The 26,655-nt window shown below is 38.4% G+C and overlaps 1 protein-coding gene across 2 annotated transcripts in view; it reads left to right on the top strand.

Annotated features, from left to right (window-relative positions):
- The window catches only part of MTUS2 (microtubule associated scaffold protein 2), a 667,437-nt gene that overhangs the window by 3,149 nt on the left and 637,633 nt on the right, over nt 1-26,655 (top strand). For both annotated transcript variants that reach the window (XM_020997212.1, XM_020997217.2), the window contains exon 2: nt 16,470-16,547. The gene's annotated coding sequence lies outside the window, so the exon portion shown is untranslated. The remainder of the gene's footprint in view (nt 1-16,469; nt 16,548-26,655) is intronic.

Here is a 26,655-nt window from a genome sequence, read left to right as displayed (position 1 = left end):
TCAAAACATTTTTTGTTGTTGTTGAAAGGGGTTCATGGAACAAAAAAATGTTGGGAATTACTGGTCTAGAGGATGACATAAGTATAGTCCCATTATGTGTATGAGCCCTTTCCTAAAGATTTTAATGCTGTTGTATAAAGCCTTTTGGGCTTTTGTGTCTGTCAGTTAAAATCATCAGGAAGAGCAATTTTAAAAATTGACTTTTTCTAATTTTGCTTTGGTGAGGCCAATCAGAAACCTGACCCAGATTGTCATTGACCTGGCTGAGAATGTTCAGACTGATAACAGATTCTAGGGCCCCGAAGAGCCAATGAAATCGAAATATAACATTGAGAACAAGATCATCAGCTCGTGATTTTACACTGAAAGTGACTTTTGTGTGAAGGTGAGTATTAGGGAAGCAGATATGAGTATTGGGGTGTGGAAATAATGTCGTTAGGGCTCTCCAGCATCTCAGAGACAGGTTAAAAAGGATTTCAGAAGAAAGGGAACTTAACCAAGTACCAAAAGTACACTAGAAGATGCTTGAATTTTCTCTGTCCTTAAATAATAAAAAAATTGACTTTTTGGGACTTTTTTTGAGACTTAAGAAAACTCTGAGACTTACTATCTTAGAAATGTTCTCTAAAAGAGTTTTTTTTCTAAAAAGAATTTTAAAGACTACAGCAAACACCCCTTTCAAATCCAGAAAGTTTTCTGTAGGGAACCATTGCCATTTGAACATAGACAAGGAGATATATTGGATCATTTTCATTTTCAATTTTTATGATTAAGTGGAACTTATTGTATCCATAGGTAACTGTTGTTGGTGGCAGTTTCATTTCATGCAAGTGGCACCGATTTCATAAATGTGTCTGCCAAATTTTCTCTTGCCATCTCTGCAGCACAGACTGTCAGTGCTAGAGAGATCCAGAGCTGCATCATAGAAGTCCTTTTTTTTACAAAGCTCATTTTATGATGCCACCCCCCTCTCCCCAAGTGAGGAATGACTCTAAACACTCTAGAATGGCTTCTGTCACAAGATGGGAGTTGGGATCCTGTGGGTCTTCCCATTAACTCAAGAAAGTTATGTCATGCCAGTTCCCAAGTTGGGAAACTTTTGGAATGGATGTGGAAATGATGGTTCTTCACTGAGTTTAAGTTTTAAAGGGAATTTGGACATTCCATTTCAGTATAGAATATCTGAAACCATCTTTGGAGCCGATCAGAACTTACTTTCCTGAGAAAGGGAATGTGGGAAATCAAGTCGAATCAAAAAGCATTTATTAAGTACCTATTATATGGCAGTCACTGTGCTAAATGCTGGGGGTACAAAGAAAAGCAAAAACCAGTCCCTGCTCTCAAGGAACTCACAGTCTAATGGAGTAGACAGTCTGTAAACAACTATGGAAGCTCCTCGAAGGCAGGGACTCTCTTTTGCATCTTTCTGTAGCCCTTAGCAGGTAACTAGCACATAGTAAGCACCTAATAAATTGAAGTAAATTGAATGTACAAACAAGGGGCCAGTTATCAAGTGCCTTAAAAGGCAAACAGATGATTTTTGTTGTTTGTTTTTGGTGATGCAGTCAGGGTTAAGTGACTTGCCCGATGTGACACAGCTAGTAAGTATCAAGTGTCTGAGGCTGGATTTGAACTGAGGTCCTGCGGACTCCAAGGCTGGAGCTCTATCCGCTATGCCACCTGGCTGCCCCCCCAAACAGCTCATTTCATATTGGGTCCTGGAGGTATAGGAAGGCACTGGAGTTTGCTGACTAGGGGAAAGGCACATGTACCCTTGAGGGTTCTCTGGGATGTCTTGGGCCTGGAACTAGGTAGTAAGATATCTTGAGATTTGAATCCATATCTGCCTGGCTGTCACGCAGCACATTAATCTCAATGCTAAACTGTCTCTCTTTTCCAACCTAAACAACCCCAGAATAATTTAAGCCCCAAATTAATCTTCGTATGGCATGAAATCAAGATCTTTCACTGTGCTGGTTGCTCTTCTCTGGCCAAACATGGTTCTGTAGATGTGATATGACCAGGACAAAGGGCAGCAGGACAATTGCTGCCCAACTCCTAGACACTATTTCTTGTTTAGTTCAGCCTAAGATTGGTTTCTTGGCTGCCAAACTACAATATTGATTCACATTGAGTCTATAGTTTCTTAAAATTTCCAGGTCATTTTCTGATTAAAAGCTGCATAGCCATTCCTTCCCTGTCTTTTACTTGTGACTATGATTTATGTTAATCTATGTATAATTTTAATTTATCCCAATTAAAATCCATCCGACTAGATTTGGCAGAAATACTTGTTATCTGTTTTCCTTGTTTCTTCTCTGATAGATCATCAGACTAGAAATTGATAAAACAAATGTGGTTAGGAAGAAATTTAAGCCTGAGATAATAAGATAGCGCATAGTTCATCCAAACTGATTTTTCACTTGGCTCAAATCATGTCCTAGGGTGTTGAAAGATCTTGGAGGCAAGATTACTTGTGTCAGTGATCTTTTGAAGAATCCTAGGTAGGGATGACAGATTCTAGAAGATTCAGATTGGACAAATATCCCCGTGTTTTCAAGAAGGGAGGAAGACAGATTCTACAAATTATAAAATGTTTGCATTGATTGGGTTCAGTCTTGGGGACCTCTATCAAAATGTCTCTCTCTTTTACTCACGCTCTGAAGCAATCAGAATTTGTCTGTTGTGCAGTTTTCCACAGCACAGGAAAAAGGAACCTCATCCCTGTGGTTTGCATAGGAACTTACAACATCAATTAAAGGAAGGCTTGGGTTTTTTTATCCAACAAAAAGCCCTTATAGCCAAGCTCATAAACAGTCAAGACCCATCTGCCTTTGCTTCTTAGCTCTCTGTACCTAGAGTACTTCATTCAGACCGAGGCCTCCTGCAAAGGGAAAACATTTGGGATTGTTAACAGGACAACTCCTTCTGTCCTAGACAGGCACAGCCCATATTACCTACAAAACTGGAAAAGTTACCTTCTGGGCTTGAGTAATAAATGAGTTTCATCCTCGAGGAATGTCTTTGGTGGCACTCTGCCTCTCTCTCTCTCTCTTTTTTTTTTTTTTTGGCGAGGCAGTTGGGGTTAAGTGACTTGCCTAGGGTCACACAGCTAGTATTAAGTGTCTGAGTTCAGATTTGAACTCATGTCCTCCTGACTCCAGGGCTGGTGCTCTATCCACTGTGCCATCTAGGCACCCCATTTGGTGGCATTCTGAAGAAATATCTGATAGCCCTGTCATATTCAACAATTTTTATTGATGACTTGGATGGAGCTGTATGGCTTAGATGGTTTGCTTGCCAAATATGAAGAGAACTCTGAGCTGAGAGGGATGGTTGGTTTGCTGGATGACATAATGAGCCCAGAACCAGCTGTAATGGAGCCAGATCTAAAAACATGGGGTTTAGTTAGGCATGAATCCTGTATTTCTTTTGACTGCAACTGTGATTTAATTGGTGCCCTGAACTAAGGTTCAAGAACGAATGCAGAAATACAGGTTGGAAGTAGTTGTGGCTAGACGCTCCTTCATGAGAAAAACACTTGGGGATTTTTGTTAACTATTAGGGCAGTGAGAATGAGTTATATGATGTGGCTGCCAGCAAAAGCTAATGCAATCTCAGGATGCATTAATATCCATATCAAGTGGCTAGGAAATAGCAACAGTACGCTCTGCTCTTGTTAAGCCGCCTCAGCAGAATTGTGTATCATCCTGGCCAATCCACTGTGAGAGGGTCATTGACAGACTGAAGTGTGCATGCATAAAGAAGCAACCAGGATGGCAAGAAAATTTAAGTCATGTTATTATCATGACTAATTGAAAGAATTGTGTGTGTTTGTAAGAGAGGAGACTTACATGGTTTCCTTATTACTAGGTTTTATTTAAAGATCTACAGTATACTGCTGGCTCAGGGCAGCTGAGCCTATGAAAGGTCAGGATGCTGCCCTGCTCTGATCAGAATTAGGAGCACCTTCTTTCCCCAAATACCTGTTGCTACTGTGTCTGGGAATGGTGTTTGTATATGCTGGGGAATGAATAGCAGGCATTTACAAGGAAGAAAGAGCATTAAGATTAGTAAGCATTAATTAGGGAAAGCCATGTACTTGCCAGGCAGGCCCTTCCTGGTGTCTAAGAGAGTGACTGATTAATTCTTCTGAGATCAAAGCCAGAAATCCACAAAAGTAGCAAATCTAGATGGGAAAATGTAATATGAGTCTCAGAGCAACAAGTCCAAAGCTGGGTCTGGGGAGTTGTAGATCTTGTATAGAGCCAAGTCAAAAAATCATTGCCGAGGATGGAATGTAGGTTCTTAGCTATTGATTGACATTGAAAAAATCAGGCCCTTGAGTTTTACTGAGGTCAGCTCCTACCTTCCCACCCTCCCCCGCCCCCAAATGCTGGGGAAGGACTTTGGCTCCTGCACCCTATTTTTCTTTTCTACCACCCTTTATTATTGGAGAACTAAGTGTGCCTTTTGTTGACTTGGAGGAAACAGTAACAATAACAATAATAGTGAACATATGTGGCACTGTCAGGTTTGCAAAGTGGTTTACATATATTATCTCATTTGATCTTCATTACAACATTGTGAGGTACATGCTGTTATTGGCTCCATTTTACCGGTGAGAAAACTGAGGCTGAACGTCATGCAGTTGGTATCCGAGAGAAAATTCAAGCTCCTCTGAATCCAGCAGTCTATGCCACTCAGGTGTCTCAAAGTATTTCCCGAAATAAGTAAAGGAAACTTCAGTTAATTAGTTCAGAATGGCAAAGTAAAATTTCTACTTACTTCAAGTATTTGAAGGGCTCTCATGTGAAAGAAGAATTACATTTGCTTTGTGTAGCTTCAGTGGATAAAATTATGAAAGGAAGAACTTTATAACAATTTATAATTTGTTATATATAATATAATATTATATGTAATATAATATGATTAATATAATATAATATATGATATAATATATAAATATATAATATAATAATATATATGTATATGTATATTATATATATATATATAATATAGCACATTATAACCGTTAGACAATGAAACAGGCCTATTTTGAGGTATGAGTTTCCTACCATTGGGAATATTCAATTAGAGGCTATATAGCCATCTGTCAATATATTGTCAAGAAAACTGATTAATCAGATAGATTGTTGGACAAGATCGCCTCTTTGGTCCCTTCTCACTATAAGAGAAAATTATTCTCTGATGGACTCTGTAGGCCCTCCTTCTTTCCATCTTCCTGGACACCCATGGGAAGCAACAGTAGAAGCCTTTAGTCCTGTGTCTGAGGAATAAGTGCTTATTGTCATTGCCAAGACCAAACCCTCTACCTGTGCCGTCTGTGCCATCTCCTGCTGTCTCTTCTAGGAACTTTGCCCATTGATTATTCTCTCTTGTTTTTCTTGAAGCCTTTCCCTCCACTGTCTACAAACGTGAGTAGGTTTCTCTAAACCTTAAAACATCTTCACCTGACCCAGCCATTCACCCAAGCTTTCATTTATTTATTTATTTATTCATTCATTCATTTATTTTTAATTTTTATTTTGTTTTTTTGGCTAGGCAGTGGGGTTAAGTGACTTGCTCAGGGTCACACAGCTAGTAAGTCTTATGTGTCTGAGGCCAGGTTTGAACTCAGGTCTTCCTGACTTCAGGGCCTGTGCTGTATCCACTGCACCACCTAACTGCCCCTAAACTTTTATTTTCTTAAATGTCTCCTAACTTTCACTGCCAGTCTTTTAGAGACAATCATATACACTCATTGTTTTCACTTTCCTTACTACTCACTTCACTTTTCATCTCCTTGCAGTCTAGCTTCTGGCCCTACCATTTGACTCACCCAAGTTGCCAGTGATCACTTAATTTCTAAATCTGAAGGCCTTTACTCTGCACTTTTTGATGTTATCAGTCATGTTCCATATCTTTTCCTCTATTAGACTGTGAGCTCCTTGATAGCAGGGGCTGTTTTTTTTTTTTGCCTTTCTTTGTATCCCCAGTGCTTAACATAGTACCTGGCACATACATAGTAGGTGCTTAATAAATGCTTGTTGACTTGATCACCCCTTTCTTTTTTAAAATCCATTTTCTGCTCATTGGATATGACACGAACTGAGATAAAATATTTTTGTCATTTTTTTGGCATTAAGAAGTTAATTACCAAACTGTAATGCTTGCAACTTTGGAAATCACAAGATCCTCTAAATTACAATATTTTTCTTTCATTCTAGGGCAGCTTGTTACTTGAGAGTCAGTGTTGTGTTTTGGATAGAGAGCTGGTCTTGAAGTCAGGAAAATTTGTGTTCAAGTTTTTTACCTTTGAAGTGTGCTGGGGGCAAGTAATTTAACCTTTCAGTGATGTTGGAGACTTTAAGAGAGTAAGTCGTTGCTAAGTTGCTGATTTGCATTGGTGATACCTTACACCAATTGAAGCACAATAAAATGCAGGGTGTGTGTGTGTGTGTGTGTGTGTGTGTGTGTGTGTGTGTGTGTGTGTGTGTGTTTCTTGAATCTCTCCCTGTTTGTTTCTTCTCAGCTGTCTATAAACACATTCAGCTTCCCCAGCTGTAAAAACAACTAAAACTTATGAAATGCTGCCCACCTTACCAGCTGCCATCCTATGTCTTTTATGCCCTTTGCAGCTAAAATCTCTTAGACACCCTGAGCTCCTGTGACATATGCCCTCCTGGTTCCCTTCCTTCCTCTCTGAATATTCCCTCGTAGTCTCTTTGTGGAACTGTTATCTATATTCTGCTCAGTTAGCATAGGTATCCCATAAGGCTCTCTTGAGGGACCTCTTTCATTCCTCTTGTACACTTTGTTGATTAGTTGATTAATTATCTCATCCATGAGTTCAAGTGTCATCTTTAAACAGGTGACTGCCATTTGGAACTAAGCTTGATCATTATAGTTATGTAGCATGCAGTTTCTTTTTATCATTTTTTCCATTTACATTGTTAAAGTTATTATAGTATAGTATTGATGATTTTCCTGGTTCTGCTTATTTTATTCTGAATCAGTTCTTACAGTTCTTCCAGTATCTCTCTGAATGATTCCTATAAATCATTTCTTATGGTGCATGACTATTACTTCATTTCATGTACCATGATTTATTTAACCATTTCCCTGTAGATAATTCTTTTTTGTTTCTAATTCTTTGTTGTGATCATATTTCAATGCAACCAAAGAAGCATATTAATGGATGTTAATGTGTGTGTAATCATTATTACAGGACGTGTCAGCACCTAATAGTGGACATGGAGTTGAATATGAGAAAATCTGTTGCTGGCATAAAGAAGCAAAGGTGAATGACCATATATTTATCATACCATAGCTCTGTTTACCTAAAGTTTATGCTTGCAAAGGTACAGGTTTATTGATGACTTGACCACTTTTTCGATGACCTTGTTTCTTTGTTGCCTTGCCAGGACCTTATGCCTCTTCCATTTCTACTGCTCTCAGGGGTACTTCTCCTCTGTTTCTTTTATCTAATAGCATTTATTCTCTTTTACTGCCTGCTGTTCCTGGGGATGGGTTCTCTACTGCAGCCTAAGGATCTAGTTTATAAAAAATAAGAATTTCTTCACATTGATGGCAGACTATGGAGTGATTGGCAGAAGTTATCAAATCTTATTCTCTTGATGCTTTAAAAATAGGATTGATTTTTATCTTTTAGGTCAAATAGAGGCCCTCCTGAATGGAAGATGAACTCTAAAGAGCTCTATGTTTCTTACTCACAAGCCTTAGTTCAGGCCCCTGAAAAAACCCCCCAAGACTATATTCCCAGTGGTTTTATTATTTTGTGTTAAGAGTAAGCTAGCAGCAGATGGGATGAGTGGCGCATCTGTAACATAGGATAATGATATGAGTGAGGACACCCAGCAATCTTTAGAAAGGCAGGATCACCTGCCAAAATAAAAAGCCAAGGTACTGTGTTAGGATTCTAAAAAGACAGGAATAAGACAGGTGGATTGCCAAAGCTTGCTGGTGTAGATTTTGTGGCTTTAAAAGCCTTACAAAAATAAAGTGGGGAGAAGAGAGGCACAGGCTGTGAGAAACACCAATAAAATAGAGGAAGCAAATAATGAGGAGTTAATGAAGGAGCCAATTTTCCACACTCGACCAATCTTCCATGGTGAAGTGCTAGTCTAGAAACTTAGTATGTATGCCATCTATGCTCGATGGCAGTGTAATCTTCAATCAGCCAGCGTTAATTATCTTTACAGTTGATTGTTGAAATCATTCATGGAGTGCATCATTTTCTCAAGACAGGCAATTTTCCCCTCTCAACAAAGCATTCTAAGTTTGGAAAATTTGCTGCCTCCAAAATCAAGCCTGTTTAGCTTCATATTACTGCTGTTGCAATCGATTTATCCTTTGGGACAGTCTAATTTAATGACCAAAATATCAGAATGATTTAGGTTGAAATTCATACTACTTTGCCTGATACAGGTTTTTTCCATCATTTTGAATGACATCTTTTGATAATTGAATGTGGATGTGGGCATTATCACCTTTAACTTCTTAAAGCCTCCAACTACTGTTAATCATTGAAACTACATTTTGTTAGCCTAGAGAACAGCCAGTGATGAGGTTTGTTTGTGAGAGCTAATGGTTTTCTTTACCAGCAGATTTACGTGATGAGTTTTAACTTCCGTATTTCATTCTTATCCTTCACGTGAAAGTTTTCCTCTCTTAGCCAGAGTCCAGAGTAGGACAGTGGAATGCTCTTCACTTCTGTGTATTTGCCATTCCTCATCAAATGTTCTCTCTTTTGTTTCTTTTGTGAGACTTGCCACCCTAGATTCAAGTTTTCTTATCTGCCAGTTATTTCTGCCACGCTGGTCATAAGTTCTGCTTACACAGTTCTTATTTCTCTTTTAAACTATTCAGAAACATCTTACTGTGCTCACATACTTTCTTGGGAATCCACAGTATTCTCTGCCTCATGGGGAGCTAACTCATTTTCTTTTGTCTTGCTGTATTTATTCATATATGTCTGGACTCATCTAGTTGCTCAAGAGGCCATATTCCTTCCTGTTATTAATATCTTCCCTGTTGGTTTATCTGCTTGCACTCTATGTATTTAACTGAGTTTTCTTCCTTCTGACACCTTTGGGAATTTTAGTCATTTCCCCTTCATGTTCCCTTATTACTCTTCTGACTCCTTCCTCTTTGATTGCCTGGGGTCTGGACCTCAAAGCTGTTACATCTTTTATCAGGCTGGATAGTTTGTGTTTCATTGGCCTTAGTCTCTGTCCCAAATGACTTCTGAGAGAACTGGCCATATCTAGATGGCAGTACCCTTGTTTCAGGCCGGCTGTGGTGGCTTGCCCCTCTGTTCCTCACTTCTCTAGGTGAGTACCTGTTATTATGTTATTGGCAACAGGACCCTGATGTATGGCAATGGAATGTCAGTGTAAGCTCTCTGAGATCAGAGACTATTCTGTTAGTATTCTCTTTGTATTTCTAGTGCTCAGCACAGTATTGACATGTAATAGATGCTTAATAAAGGCTTGTTGATCTTTGCTCCAGCAATACCACTAGGTGCATATCCCAAAGAGATCATAAAAAAGGGAAAAGTACAAAAATATTTATAGCAACTTTTTTTGTGTGGTGGCAAAGAATTGGAAATTGAAGGGATGCACATCAATTGGGGAATGGCTATACAAGTTGCGGTATATGAATGTGATGGAATACTGTTGTTCTGTAAGAAATGATTTCAGAAAAACCTAGAAATACTTGCATGAACTGATGCTGAGTGAAGTGAGCAGAACCAGGAGAACATTGTGCACAGTAACTGTAACATTGTGCGATGACCAACTTTGATAGGCTTAGCTCTTCTAAACAATGCATTGATCTAAGACAATTCCAAGGACTCACGATGGAAAATGCTGTCCACATCCAGAGAAAGAACTATGGAGTCTGAATGCAGATCGAAGCATGCTATTTTTTTGTTTTTGTTTTTGTTTTTTTGTGATTTTTCTCTTTTGTCCTGATTCTTCTTTCACAACATGACTAATGAGGAAATATGTTTCATATGATTGTATATGTATAGCCTATATTATATTGCATGCCATCTTGCGGGGAGGGGGAGGAAGAAGGGAGAAAAAAATTTGGAATTCAAAATCTTGTAAAAGTGAATGTCAAAAACTGTCTTTTCATGTAATTGGGAAAAAATGAAGGCCTTGTTGAATAGAAGAAATGTTACTAACACTTATTTGTTGGCATAAAAGAGAATGCAGGGGGAATTTTGAAGCCATATTCAGAATTCTCATCACAGGTAGTATCCCCCTTATCTAAAGATTAAGTTTCTAACAGCCTCATCCTTGTGAAATGTAACTATGAATCTATATATAAGCAAGAAAGGTCTCTGAGTTCAGTGGTAAGGACAATAGTTGTGACAACATCTGGGTGCTTTAGTCTGTAGGAGAAACTTGGAGCTGTCTACAAGTCCAGAGTCTATTGACGTAGGATTGCATGTGTGTGTCTAGCACATCTTCGGAAATATTCAGCATATTTTAATAATAATAAAAATTGACAGTAGAAGTAGAAGGATTACAAAAAAACAGACAAGAGGGCTCTAAAAGCCTAACAGTCTGGGGTTATTTAGAGTATGGTGAAGAAGTCTCTATATACTTCAAAATGTTATCATTATAAAAATATACCTCTTTGTATAATAGCTAATATTCATAATGTTGAAATTGTAGGGGGTGATTCTTGTTCATATGTGAATTGAATTAGATGGTCTTTGAGATCGCTTTCAACAATACGTTCAATGTATTTTGTATAAGAAGGCAGGGAAGTATGAGATCTGTTAAAAGGCTTTCTATAACAGTGTTGATTTTTTTTTTAAAGTAAGTATTTAAAGGAATATACTTTAATTATCTGGAAAGTTGACTTAAGTGAAATAACACATTTTTGACCCAACAATGATGGTGAAATGAAGTAGTATGCTATATTATAAACACTGGATTGATATGTACTTCCTTAAATAGTAATATAGTAATAGAGTTGCCAGAGAAGCTGCTTTTATTTGTGGTCACACCATATCTCTGGCAGAAGACCCACCTGGCAGCTCTCTTTGCCAATGATTGTTTTTAATCTCATAAGAAATCTAAGTAAAATTGTTGTGTTTTGAGATGGAACTTCATGGTTTTTCCATTTAAAATTGAGGCAAAATGTAGTAGATGTTGTGTTTATGGTCAAAATTGTCCTTAGACTGTAAAATGAGGGGGCTAAATTAAATGATCTCCAAGTTTCCTTTTAGCATTGACATTCTATGATTTAATAACTGGAATATATTATATTTAAAATGAATTCTCTAAGGAAGAGTGCTTTTTTAAGTTGGATTCACTTTTTACCTCTTTTTGTAAACCTGTTTAGGTTTAAAATAGATACTTCTTGAATTTGGGGAAATTTTTTTTTGGCCTTAAATTTCCCAGATAAAAATCTGACATTCAAAATACATAATAAGATCAAGAGAAATCCACCAATAGATATATAATTAAAAGCTGTGAACAGTTTTCAAAAGAAGAATTGCAAATTATAGCTGACTACCTTATTTCACTACATAATCATCACAGATTTTATGCCAAATTTTTTGCCAAAAAGTAGAATGCGACCATTATGTGAAGCTTTAAAAATTGTGCCGGTATTACTTAAAAATCATTTTACTAAACTATCTTTGGTGCAATATTAGGATGCATAGAATACTTGTGAACATATGTTAAAATTGGGAAGATGTAAGTCTTACCATATCGTGTGACTTACGCATGGCAACTTCTCCTGCCCACCTACTCCCTTTTGGCCTATGACTCTTTATTGGGTTGAATGACAATACTGTTAGTACTGTAGCACTCTAAACAAATCGTGCAAGTTGGCTTTCAGAAATATACTGACAACGCATGTGTGCTGAGAATTCTAGGCTCACAGTTCATGATGCACTAGAGATAAATGCGTATCCAAATGCCACTGGTGAATATGTTGCTTCTCTGTTTACCTTTAGAGTGGCTTGGCAAACAGAATTATACCATGCATTGTTTACATGATGAAAGGTTATGAATCATTTTTGGACTGAAAAAAAAATAGGATGTGATGATTATGTGGTAAAATATGGTATATGAAAATTCCTCCAAATCACTGAAAATATTGGAAATGCAAATTAAATTAATTGTGCCACACAGCTACCAAATTGGCAAAATTGAAAAAAGCTAAAAATAGTCATGTTTGACGAGGCTGTGGGAAGACAAGCACAGAATAGCTGAAAACTTGTCCAGCCATCCTGGAAAAATGATTTAGGATTATGTGAGAGAAGTGTTGAAACTATTTATACTGAGGAATCCTACTGCTAGTAACGTATTCCCAAAGGAGGTCAAAGATACAAAGGTTCCGTATACACCAAAATACTCATAGTAAATACTAACTCCAAATACTCACTTTGTGGCAGTAAGAATTGGTGCTAAAGTGAGTAGCCACAGATTTGGGAAATGGCTGAATAAATCATGGCATATGAATATAATAAACTTTTAACGTGTCATACAGAATGACAAATATAAGGAATTTGGAGAAACACAGGAAGTTTTCTATGACTTGCTATAGAGTGAAGTAAGCAAAACCAACAGAACAATATGCAGAGTGTCTGTGATAATGTAAATGAAAAAATCCCACTAAAATGTAGTAGAATTGTAATTGTTACACTCAATCTGGGCCACAGAGAAGTGGAGAAAAGAAAGGTGAGAGAGGCTATAGGTGCAGAAGAGCGTATCCATGATTAAATATGGTTGGTTTTGCTTCACTGTTTTTCTTTGTTAAAAGGGAGTTGCATGGTGTTGCCTGCAACCAGATTGTACACCAAACGGAGAGGCGTGAAATAACTTATGACATGGGCCAGGCGGAGTAGAATTACTGACTCAGTTTATTCATCTGAGGGCACAGAATATATAGGGAAGATCTAGCCTAACTTCAAAGAGTCCCCCCCGTGAGATACTCCCCAGAACATCTGCTGAGGATGTAACAATCATGAATTTCCTCCTTATCAGGGTTCCTAGATTGGGCTGTAGATTCCAAGGTTTTCCCAGGTGCCTAGGTGCCACCTGCACAGAGCAGTAAATATGTAAACCTAAGGTTCAAAGAGAGAGAAGGGATGTCTCAGAGACCTATTTATCAGGAAGGAATTTGGGGAACCGTACCACTTAATCCCTGAGCCTTTTGGGGTGAAAGCCTGAGCAGAGGTCAAACTCTGCCTTGGATCTTAAACCCTTATCAGACTCTTAAGATCGGCCCTCAACAGCATGGGAGTTAAGATCTGTCCCCAAATGACTGTGGCATAAAAACAAAAGAAATAAAACTTACTATGAAATAAATAAATGATTATTGAATACCAAACAAACAAAGATCAAGTTATACTCATTAGCATGGTCATGATTCCTATCCAGTATTGTTTACAGCATGGTATTTGGCTTAATCTAGTGCCTAGCGAATTCATTATTTTTAAGTAGGGTATGGGAAGTGGATGAATAGTCCAAAGAAAGGGAACACCAAAAGGTCTGCCTTTCAAATAGCTTCTCTTTCATGCAGAAAGCCAATTTATGCCAGGACTTTGATTTAATGTTTCTTCTGGTGGAAGGAACAATGGATTTAAAACATACCCCTGACCCTTTGGAAAAAGGCAGATTTTTGGTATGTAAGTTACTTTTAAGGATATCTGTCTTTTTTCTATTTCATTTTGAATTTCAGTAGGCTTGCTACTTATATTATGGAGGGAAAGTATGGTTGATGTTGAATGTAGATCAGAGAAATATATTCTACCCGCATGTTCTCCAAAGTTCTCTGAACACTTGAAGCATTCAGCAAGTAGATCTTTTGAGCTTCAGACAGATGTCGTCCACTCCCTAGAATATTTGCTGTCCATGGATTCCTACCCTTTTCAAACCCTCATAATATGTTCTGAGGCTATCCTACCATGGAAGCACAGAATCAGGGGAATTTCCTTCTTTTTTCCAGGTTTTCTTTTTTCTTTTTGTAACTTTCTTTTCTTTTTCACAAGTATTCTCTGTTAACTCTTCATTTTTCTTCTCCCTGACTTGAAAACAAAGTGAATCGCTACTCCCTGTCTCTTGTCTTCCTATTTATTTATAAACCACTGTTGTTCTTTTTAGGGATGAGGAGGTTGAGAAGATGGGGACGGAATAGACTGAATGATATAGAGATGGATGTAGGGACACCCAAGGGCCCTCCAAAACATTTTAGCAATTAGTTTATCTTTTGGGAATTGTGATTTTATATTGGAAGAGAATGAGCCCTCAAGATGGCAATGGTATCTACTGATAGAATATCTATAATAGCCATTTTCTGGAAGACTGATTACTCAGTGCCATAGATTTATGGTTAGAAAGAGACCTGAGAGCATAACTGGTCTAATCCCTCATTTGACAGATGAGGAAATTGAGACCTGAAGTCACACGGGTATTTTGTTTTTATGCCACGGTCATTTACAAGCCTGGATTTGATCTCTGGGCTCAGGACACCATGTCTGATGTAGTTTCTATGTTTGCTCCTGGGCAGTCTGGGTGAGAAATAATACCATTTCAGGGGAGAGAGGGAAGTTTCTGGAGCAAGATAATGCAAAAAAAGTGTAGTGTGTTTGAGTGAGTATGGAAGTCTAGAAAGTCATAGCCCCCTTTGCTTTTGATTTCTTCACATCCCATAGCGCTTTGCTCCCAGCTAAATATTCCTTCATGATTTTCCTTCCTCTGTATCTAAAGACAATTTGTTGCATGTAGATTATCTCTATCAAGAAACTCCATTGTATGGTCATATCTGATGGGTGAGATTTGCCTAATCATACTTGGAGTACCATTTCGCAACCATTTCCATTTCATGCCTCCTGTATTCCAGTCCTGCCCTTCCTCCCCTTCTACCCAACCCTCAGCGCCCACTGAAACTGTGGATTCCTTCTCAGGGTGCTAGATCGGTAGATGAGCTTTCATCTTAGCTCATCCGGTACCAGGCCTCCACTTCACTTCCTGGCCATTTCCACACCATGGCACCAGGTGTATATTATGCACCTATCCCCCTTCCCATCCTTCTAATTCCCTAGATATCTATATCTATATTTCCTATCATCCCTATCTTCCTATATCTTCTGTCTTCATATCTTCTATCTTATGTATTGTTTTCCCCTGTTAGATATTAAGTAAACTCTCATTTAAGGGCTGGGACTATCTTCTTTATACATGTATTGTCAGAGATTAAGGCACATAATAAGTTCCTAAAGCATATGTTAAGTGTTTTATCATTCATTTGTCAATCATGTCCCTTAGGAAGGTCATATCTAATACTGGTGCCACCATGGACTTTGATTTCTTTCAGAACATTACATTGCTCTTGTTCCATAGTGCTTGGATGAAACATAGTGCTTGTGGTATGGAGGAAGGAAACAAACATTTATTTATTAAGCACTTATTGTATAGCAAACACTGTGCTAAGCCCACTACAAATATTAACTCATCTGATCCTTACAACAGCCCTGGGACATGGGTGTTAACCCTAGGAGGTGGGTGCTGTTATCCCCATTTTAGAGTTGAGGAAACTGAGGCAGAAAGAAGTCAAGTGACTCACCCACAGTCATATAGGTAGTACACGTCTGAGGACAAATTTGAACTCAGGTCTCCCTGACTTCAAGCCCAATTATCTATCTGTTGCCTCTGATAAGAATTTAAAATGTTCAGAGTTTCTAGATTTGTGATGTAACATGGTGAGATATAGTAGAAAGAGTGCTGGAATTTCCAGTCTGAAGACCCAAGTTTGAATCCTGGCTTTGCTGCTTTATTACCGGTGTGACTTTGGGGATGTTACTTCACTCCTATCTATAAATTGGGAGATGGGCCTCTGAAGTCCCTTCTGAACCTAAATCTGTAATCCTGTAATTGCTGATTTAAAGACAATAGGAATTGGTAGCTTCAGATAGGAGAGATAAGTTCTGTTTTTAGCAATCCAAGAAAAGTCAAATGTATTAAAGATGGGGTATATGTGAGAGAGACTACTTATCACCTTACAAAGGAATTCTTCCTCTCTAGACCAAAGGAAGGTTTTAAAAGTTAAGTTCTGTGTATATTGAGGTTCTCTAGGGCATATAAGGGTATGTTTTCAGTTCATTAACTACCTGAGAGACCAGGGTACAAAGGAACTTAACTCTGAAGTATTAGCAACTAGTGGAGATTAGTCCAAAATGCAGATCAAGCATCTTTGGAATGATAAGCCAACAGAGGCATTATTTAATTTATACAAAGTATATGAATGCGTAACTTTCCAGGGAACATAGCTGATTGTGTAAAAGGAAGTAGTCTTTCAGTAATGGTTTAATTTTTTTTTTTAAGTGGGAGAGGTACTTACATGGAATGAATATTTTCAGGTCCCTAAATTTGCCTTTTTTCCTATTAAAGCCTTCTTTTATTTTTGTTTTAAAGGTTTCCAGCAGCTGGACTGGCTGTCTACTAAGGCAAATTGTCACCAATGGCAGTAAAACTTGTCTTCTGGTGCACTGGGTGAGTTTTTTGTTTTTCTATTCTATTGATTTTTAATCCATTTTTATTTTAAGTCTCTAATCACATTTTTCACTGAAGAGCCTTTTAAGTGGTGGTGGTACGTATCACATCGGGTGCCATTCAAATAAAACATATGACCATCATGTTTCATAAACAAGTGTAAAGAAACCACTGAAAATTAACTTTTACATGAAAGCACAATTTGATGATGCACCCTTGTTTGGGGGAAAACACTAAAATATTGACTGAAATATAAGCCCAAACAAATACCTCTGGCAAATGATGCTAGGATGGCTTCAGCTTTCTTTGCTGATGTATGAACCATTTAGTATGTGGTAAGTAAAGGACCTGTCATGTAGTGAGAGTGAGGGATAACAGATGTGCTGCCCAGATGTTATCCTAGTGCGCCTCCTCCCCCTTCTCTGCTGTCAATTTATGGGAGCACGTGGACGGTATTGACATACAATGATAAATCAAAAATGGTTTTGTTCCCTATAGTTGAAGAGTATACTTGCATGGATGCAATCACAGATATATTAAAAGTTGAAGAACGGAAGAGAAGCCAGTCTGGTATAATGAGAGGAGTCCTTGACTAATTCTAGCTCTGGCTCTTTGTGATATAATAGAAAAATAAATTGGATTAAGGGTTCTAGGATCTGGTTTTAACTTTCATCTCTGTGTGACTTGTAGAAAGTAACAACTTCTCTGAGTCTCAGTCTTCCTCAGCTCTAAAATGGGGGAGTTAACTAGATGACTTCAGAGATTCCTTTTAAGCTCTAAATTCTGTGAATCAAATCTTGGGCAAATCACTTACCCTCTCTGGGTTTCTTTATATATAAAAGAAGGGATTAAACTGGATCGCTCTAAACTCTCTTCCAACTCTAAAAATATATTTCACTTATGTACAACTGTGCCTGTGATTTCATTGGTGTAGAGAATTGCAGTGAGGAAGCTCCTTCCAGCAATGCAGATCAGCGCCTGCTTCAAGACTGGCAATGTTTGAGGGTTGTGAGGGGCCATCCACTCAGAGGTTATGACTTGCCCAGTGTTACACAACAGGCATGGGTCAGAAGTGGATCTTCACCTGAGATCTTCCTGACTCTGAGGCCAGCTTTCTGTCCATGACATCACAGCTGTCTGATAGAAATATATGTGTATTATATACATAGATACTTGGAGCATCGTGTGCCTTCTGATTATAAACACTAGTTGTCCAGTGCATGTTTATGTAAATGTAGGTTTTGTGGAAGTTAATTTTTGTAATGGGGCAGAGGTTAATGGACCGAAACAGAATGGTGGAGAGGCAGACAACATCTGGGAAGCTGGAGGGAGAAGTGCTCCAGGGAAGTATGTGACTGATGGAAATAGATGTCGAGGTAAAATAAGCTTATTAAGAAAAACAAGCTTGGAGAAGAGCAGATAGGGTGAACTGAGTTGTAATGAGTTTGTAGCCTTTGACAGGAGCTAAAAGAATTTACAGAGTTAAAGCTAACAATCAGTAAAAGAAAACTCTTGTGGCTCTTGACCCAGACTGGGAGAATTTAAGGGTGAGGAAAATCCAGGAGGTTCCAGTCCTGGGACCCAGAAGATAAGCCACTTCCTTTGGGGTTTGAGTGGTGGCAGGAATAACTCTGTGTGTGTGTGTGTGTGTGTGTGTGTGTGTGTGTGTGTGTGTTTATTTTTTGTTGTACAGTTGTTTTCTAGTCGTGTCTGACTCTTCATGACCCCATTTGGGGTTTTCTTGGCAAAGATCCTGGAATGGTTTGCCATTTCTTTCTGCAGCTCATTTTATAGATGAGAAAACTGAGGCAAATAGGGTTAAATGACTTGCCCAAGGTGACACAGCTAGTAAATGTCTGAGGCCAGATTTGAACTCAGGAGTATGCGTCTTCCTGACTCCAAGAGCTGCACTCCATCAAGTGTACTACCTAGCTGCCCCATCTCTCTCTCCCTCTTCTCTCTCTCTCTCTCTCTCTCTCTCTCTCTCTCTCTCTCTCTCTCTCTCTGTCGCAGGTACATATATGTGTATATACAAACATATGTATATATACACATATACATAAATATATACACACAAAATAGCATATATACATACACATATATATATATTTATATAGAATATACTTACAGATACCTATATATAATATGGAACACTATATATAATATAGTATAATATAATATATACTTATATATATTTATATTATATAATATATATTCTCTGTATAAACTGTAATCTTTTGCTGCACAAATTTGAAATAGCATCAATATGATAGCTAACTAGTTGAAGCAACTCTTAAGCACTTACTATGTGCCCAGCTCTGTGCTAGGCATTAAGGCTTCAAAAACAAATGGCGAATATACCTCGCCATCACTATTCTACCATCTACCAGATTAGCTAAAATGATTGAAGAGGAAAGCAACAAATGTTGGAGAGGATGTGGAAAAATTGAGACACTAACTCACTGTTGGTGGAATTGTGAACTGATCAACCATTTTGGAGAGCAATCTGGAATTATGCCCAAAGAGTTATTAAACTACCTATACCCTTTGACTGAACAGTAGTGCTACTAGGTCTGTTTCCTAAGATGGTTAGGGGAAAAGGAAAGGAACCTGTATGTTCTAAAATGTTTATAGCAGTTCTCTTTGTGGTGGCAAAGAACTGGAAATTGCAGGGATGCCCATCAATTGGGGAATGGCTGAACAAGTTGTGGTATATGTTTGTGATAGAATACTACTGTCCTATAAGAGATTCTGAGCTTGATGATTTTGGAAAAATGTGGATAGACTTCCACAAAATAATGAGCAAAATGAGCAGAACCAAGAGAATGTTGTATATGGTAACAACAGTATTGTTTTAAGAACAACTTTGAATGACTAAGTCATTTTGACTATTAGAAGAGGTTCCATTCTAATGAAGGAAGACAGTACATAACCAGGAGCTGGAAAAGGGGGTTCCATTGCAGCAGAATGGCATAGTGTATAGCTGGCTGGGGATTATGTGGAGGCAAAATCGTGGCAAAATGAAGTGGAAGTTCACCCATCAGAGCCTGGTATACTAGAGACAGAGCCCAATGTCCTAATGGGTAGTGTGGTGAGGAGGAGATGAGAATAATGACCAGGTATCATGATGTAGAATGTCTGGGAAGAGGAATAAAAGTGATGGCTATTATGACAATATGGAATAATGAAGAATGAACTGCACTTCCAGCTGTTTTGTTGAATGCCAATCAATTCTTTGTTCCAAACTCAAATCTTCTTACTGTTTTTAATTCTCACTTTATTTTTGACTTATGAGAATTTCTTGTTAAAATGGAACTAGATAATCATATCATTTCTTCATGTAGGGTGTATCACCCTAATTTGTGTGATTTAATGGTGCTATGCCAAGATAGCTATAAACCTGGGAGATAAGATATCCTATAAAAGGAGAGGTCTTGATTAGAAAACCATAGAACAGAAAAAAACCAAACCAATGTTCCCATCTCTAAATAGAAGGATGGAGTCTAAATTATACAGATTATCTGCTTCTGCTAATTAAATTCATTGAGCTATTGCTTAAAACTTTGTTTTTGTGGATTTACTTATCACAAAGGGGGTTTGCCTTATTTGTATTTAGAATGCAGGAGCAGCATGAATAGAGTGAACGAGACGGGAAGTCAGATTCAGCCTTGCCTATGGTTGGCCTTTGTGGCATTGGATAGATCATAGGAACATAGATCGAGAGTGAGAAGGGGCCTCAGGAGGCCTTCTAGTCTGACCCTTAGAATCTGGAGGCCTGCCTTTTTAATTCTCGGCTCCCTCACTTACTAACCGTGTGTCCAGTTGTCATTCTTTTCATTTTGTTTGACTGATTCTTGATGTCTCATAGAGTCATTAGCTTCCACTTGCCCAATTCCAATTTTTAAGGAATTATTTTCTTTAGTTAGCTTTTGTACCTCCTTTTCCATTTGGACAATTCTACTTTTAAACGAGTTGTTTTCTTCAGTGGATTTTTTTTTCCATTTGGCCGATTCTATTTTTTAAGGAGTTGTTTTCTTCAGTCAATTTTTGTGCTTTCTTTCCTAAGCTACTTTTTTTCATAATTCTGCATAACTCGCATTTCTTTTCCCATTTTTCTTCTATCTCTCTTACTTGATTTTTAAAATCCTTTTTAAGCTCTTCCAAGAGGACTTTTTGGACTTGAGACTAATTCATATTCCCCTTTGAGGCTTCACATGTAGGCATTTTGACATTGTTGTCTTCTGAGTTTGTGTTTTTATCTTCTCTGTCACCATAGTAGCTTTCTATGGTCAGGGCTCTTTTCTGTTTCTCACTCATTTCAAGTCTGCTTCATGACTTTTAAAGTTGAGCTCTGCTCCTGGGGCACAGAGCATACTATCCCAAGCTTCTTATGCTGGGGACCAGGGGCCTGGTCACTGGCTTTCCATGCTGGGGCCTTAGGTGCTTGCTCACTGTGCTGGAGTGGCCCAGCCTCGTCATGCCTGTTGTGCTGGGGTTCTGGGGCTCGCAATTTGCCTTCTGCGCTAGGGCTGGAGGCCTCATAGCTGGCCTGCTGAGCCTCAGTTGCTGATGTGTGCTGTGGCTAAGACCTGCTGGCTTGCCTGGACACTCTCTGCACTGGATTGCACTCCCCTTTTACCCAAGTGAGACAGACCTTTACTTAGGTCCTTCCAAGTTATCTTAACCTGGAAAATTGTTTCACTCTATCTTTTTGTGGGTTCTGTCACTCTAGAATCCATTTAAAGGCTTGATTTAATGTTGTTTCCGAGGGAAACTAGGGAGAGCTCAGGCAACTTCTTGGCTTCTCTCCACCATTTTTGTGACCATTGTCAAGCCACTTAACTTTTCATCATTTGTAGAAAGAATACTTCTATTGCTCATATCACAGATTTGTTGTGCAGAAAGTGCTCTTAAGTTTTAAAGCCCTACATGTGAGGTATTGTCAGTAATGAACATACTGACAATTAATGTGAAACAGTGACAAGTAATGCAGTTTTTTGTAGCATCACCAGGATCCTGAGAAGTCCTTTTCCGCAAAGCTCAAGGCCCCTTATTTCATTTTGGACTTGAGAAATGTTCTTACTAAATGGTGTTACATAATAGTCATGTCCTCCTATTGGATATTTTTGCCCTTGTTTATGTGTGCTTCTGGGTGACAAAGAAATGTATAAACCACAAGGGGAAAAAGATTTAGAATAAGTATGAAGGAGAGCTTTCCAACAATAGAATCAGTGAATCATAGAATTTCAGAGTTGGAAGGTAACCCTGTTGACCATCTAGTCCAATATAGACTCAGATCCCATCAACAACATTCGGGGAAGACAAGCAGACAAACAGGTGAAAAATCATTTAATAAGACTGTACTATGTGTCTAGACAGGCCCTGCCTTCAAGGAGCTCACATTCTAATGAGGAAGACATACATAAGGAAGTGGTAGAAATGAGGGGACATGGTATCAAGAAAACTGGGAAGTAGTGGTGGAGGGCCTGGCCCAAGCAAGATGAGACAAAGCAGAAAAAATGTAATCCCTCTTTTACATAAGGTAGCTATTGTATCTCCTCTAAGTCTCCTCTTCTTCAGGTTATGTCATATCATGTTAATGTAAGGTGCTTAATCATGCTGGTTGCCTTCCTCTTTGACTTGTCAATATTATTCCTAAAATGTGACACTCACACCTGGACATTATTCTCTAGATGTGGTCTGACCAGTGCAAAGTACAAGAGGACTGTACCCTCCCTTTTTCCGAAGACTCAGCTTCCCTTAACCTGTCCCGAGACCACTTTAAGTTCTTTGTTTGCCATATTCTTGGGCTTGCAATCCACTAAAACACATAAATATTTTTTCAGATGAGTTATTATCTAGCTATAACTTTCTCATTTTGTACTTGTGAAATATATATTTTTTAAATCCACAAATTTGGTGGAATAGTCTAGCTCTGACACAGAGTATACTTGATCACATACTTGATAAGGGTTTGATAGAAATGGCGATGATGATTGTGATAATCCTCTACTTTGGAATGTACAGGTGCAGTTCTTCAGGGACACTGGTCTTAATAAATTCTTAATACATTCTCTGTGAATTTTTGCCTAACTCTTCAATTTGCATTGTTGACTTCATGGTCAGAAGAATTTAAGACTACCCACTGGGTTTTAATCATCAGAGGGCACCAGCTGAATAAGGCTAGAGAAATCTTGGAAGCAAATTTACTCTGTGTAATGAGATGTTTGGGAATTGTCAACTAGGATTTGTTTCTAAGAGACCCTGGAGATAAAAAAACAAAAAATGAGTTTGTTTTTTCCTTCCCTGAAGAAGATTCTGTAATTCTGAATTGACTGGATGACAAAGAGAACTGAGATAGAGTTGTTTCAGAATATGATTACTTGATGAAAACACAATAAACTGTATTTTATCAGATTGAAAATTATTGACAAGGAAAGATTAGAAGCATTAGTCAGTCAAAGCATATTACTTCAAGAGGAGTAAAACTAATCTACCAAATCCACTCTTACTGTAGGCCAAAAACTCATGGGAGGCAAAGATCAAAAAACATTTTTTTTTGCTTTGAAAAATAGCCATTTCTTGACCCCCAAGTTTTAGGAAATTGCTGGTGGTAACACTATCACTAGACTGCACAGAAATAAAGACTTAGATTATGTGATCTATCAGTGTTTCTATGTAGTCAGTTTAAAAATAACACATTAAGAACATCTATAACTTTTCCTTGGTTTTGCTTAGGATATATCATGTGCTCTTTGACGACTGCAACAGGAAATTACAGTTGGATGTGAAAAAATTGCCAAGATGGCTAGGTTTTTTTTTTTTTAATTATTAGGTCATCAAGGCATACTCCAAGGGCCCCAAGTCAGCTGTAGAATGCTAAAACTATATCATCTCTGGTAATTAAATAGGGAAATTCTCAAGAAGATAAATGGAACATCCTCACGCCTGCCATTAGACACAGATAGCAGGCAATTGGGTAACGCTTTAACAGTCATCCAGTTAATTAATATTGAATTACAAATGGTCGGAAAAGGACTTGTGATGCTTCCATTATGTCAAATGGGTTCATCATGTCTGTAGTTGTTAATGGCAAGTCCCCAAAGATTAGTCATGATGGAGTTATTCTTTAAAATAGCCATTGCTACATGGTGCACATTTCTAATAGAATCTGGTTTTATTGCTTCTTTTAAAAAATTCAGTAAAGCTATAAATATAGGCCACATGGACAGAAACTCCTGTGTAGCAGAGAGAGCACTCTGTATAGGATCATTTGATAGCTTTTCTTTCCAGTCCCCCTCATTCAGAGTTTTACTGTGGGCTTGCCCAAAAAACCTTTAAAGATTTCTTCTTATCCCTGAGGTCTGTGATTAAGTACTATTATATTTCCATGCTATAAGGTTGTTAACAATACCTTCAAAAATTTAGCTGGGTTAGACACAAAATTGTATTACAGCAGAGGGAAAGAAGGGAGGGGGGGAGCATTGTTTGAACCTTACTGTCATCAGATTTAGCTCAAGAAGGGCATAACATAATCAGTTAGGTATAGAAATCTAACTTGCCCTATAGGCAGTAGGAGGGAAAAGGGGAAAGAAAAGGGAGGGGGAAAGAAAAGGGGAGGGAAGAAAAGGGGGGGGAAAGGGAGGGAAGAAGCAGTAAGAGTAAAGGGGAAGAAAAGGGAAAGGGATAATAAAAGGGGGGAAGGACTGAAGGAGCTGGTGGTCAAAAGCAAAACACTAGTGAAGGGGGGAAAGGAAAAAGGAAAAAGAAAATCATAAATGGGGGAAAAAAGGATGGAGAAAAAGACACAGTAATTATAACTGTGAATGTGAATGGGATGAACTCTCCCATAAAACGGAAACGGATTGCAGAATGGATTAAAAACCATAATCCTGCAAGACGTTGTTTACAGGAAACACATTTGAAAAAGAGTGAGACATACAGGGTAAAGGTAAAAGACTGAAAAAAATAAAAGAAGAAAAATAAATTTAAGTGGGTTAATTGACTTGTTTCAATGATGTTTTTGTTTGAGCAGCTCGAAGGCAGATTCTCTTTTTATGCCAGTAGAAGATAAAGGTTCTCTTCTGCAAGACTTGTTGACTCTATTGCACAATCATCTCTGGAAACAGGCTTTTTTGGCCTTCTCATATCTCCTCTTCCTTCCTGACCAGGGGCAGTTGGAATTTCTTCCTCCATCTCCTCTAGGACATATTTTCTCCAGGAATGAAGATTCCAACCCATCTGTGGGGGAATCTTGTCCATGTCCTAGTGCAGTAGATAGAATGCTGAGAAGACTTGAGTTCAAATCCAGCCTTGGACACTTAGGAGCTCTGTGTCCTTGGGCAAGGTGCTTAACCTCTGTCTGTCTCAGTTTCCTCATCTGTGAAATGGGGATAATAATAGTGCCTGTTTCCTAGGGTTGTTGTGAGGGTCAAATGAGATGATGTCTGTAATATGTTTTGCCAATCTTATATGAATTATATAACTAAATTGTATTTGTTGTATATAAACATTATATGAATGCTAACTGTCATTACCACCACCAGCACCATCAGTAGAGCCAGGAAGACCCAAGTTCAAATCCATCATCTAAGATGCTTACTAGCTGTGTGACCACAGGCAAGTAACTTAACCTCTGTCAGCCTCAACTGTAAAATGGGGATAATAACCTCCTTGGGTTGTTGTGAAAGTAAAATGAGATAATATTTGTAAAGCACTTAGTACAGCACCATAAATACTTATAAAGACTGTCATCATCATCATTATTATTTTATTATCATCATCATCATCACCATCATTATCACATGATGCTGAGGATACCACTGGAAGAATATGATTGTTAAAATCATGGGTCTTTGTCTCTGGGAGGAGTTTAATGTCATAAAAAGCATAGCCCAATTTCCCACTATTGTTATTATTTATTCTGGGTGCAGCTCATGTATATTTCTTAATTTCTTAAACTCAGAATCCCTTAATGTCAGGGAAAAAGATGAACTAAAAGTAGTTTTTCTATCTCTTAGTTACTTGGGAAGGTGACCCAGGTGAAGGATGGGAACAGACAATGTAACGTGCCACTCTCTTTGTTCTGTCCCACTACCCCATTGTGGCATCCTGCCATGGAAACATTCTCGTCTGGCAGATGGGAGCTGCACCATTTGGCAAAAATCAATTAAGCAGTCAATTGACATTTATCATTTACCTATTATATGTGTCAGTGGGGCACATACGAGGTGCTGGGGGTATAAAGACAAAATTGAAACGAGTCTTGCCTCCAAGGAACTTACATGTTATTGGGCGAACATGTTACGCCTGCATATGTAAGTATATAAAAAAGCTACATATCAAGCAAACAAGAGATTTTGGGAGTGTGGCACTAGAGGATGAAGGGATGAGGCAGAATAAGGGAAGATGGGAAGAACCACCACTGTTGATGATGCCCTGCCTTTTTGCTGGCCCCTTTCTGTGGACCTGCTTGAAACCCCACGGTTTTTGGATGAGATGGGAGTCGATGAGTCTCTTCCTTCTGATGAGATGGAGGACCACCAGGCCTTACCATCTACTCTGCCTCCATTTCAGGGGTTCTTAATCTGGGGGCCATGAACTTGTTTTAAAAAAAATTTTCATAACATTATTGCAATGTAATTGCTTTCTTTTGTAATCCTCTGTATTTTTATGTTCTTAAAATATTATTTTGGGAAGAGGTACATAGGCTTTCCCAGACTGTCAAAGGGCTCTGTAACACACCCAAAGTTAAAAACCTCTGCTCTATGTCCTTCAATCCTCTCCTCCCCCTCATTTCATATGCCTTTTTGACCTAAGGACTCCTGGGCTCAGCATCTACCTCAGTAATGCTCCCTTAGGATTTCTGGGCCTTTCTAGTTGTCTTGTAGTTGAAATTGTTTTAATATATTGTCTCCCCCAATTACAATGGGAGCTCCTTGATTTCTTTTGCTTTTTTGTGCTTAGCACAGTGCCTGGTGTATAATAAGTGCTTAATAAATCTTGACTGATTGATTGATATCTTGCCTCCCCCCATTAAAGTGGGAGCTCCTCCAGGACAGGGCCTCTTCCTTTTTCTTTTCGCATCCCCAGTGTTTATTTGTTTATT

This window comes from Phascolarctos cinereus, unplaced genomic scaffold, assembly GCF_003287225.1.
Source record: "Phascolarctos cinereus isolate Bilbo 61053 unplaced genomic scaffold, phaCin_HiC Scaffold_726;HRSCAF=1367, whole genome shotgun sequence".
In the NCBI taxonomy this organism is placed as follows: Eukaryota; Metazoa; Chordata; class Mammalia; order Diprotodontia; family Phascolarctidae; genus Phascolarctos; species Phascolarctos cinereus.
Note: the sequence above shows the minus strand (reverse complement) of the source record. Positions and strands in the feature narration are given on the sequence as shown.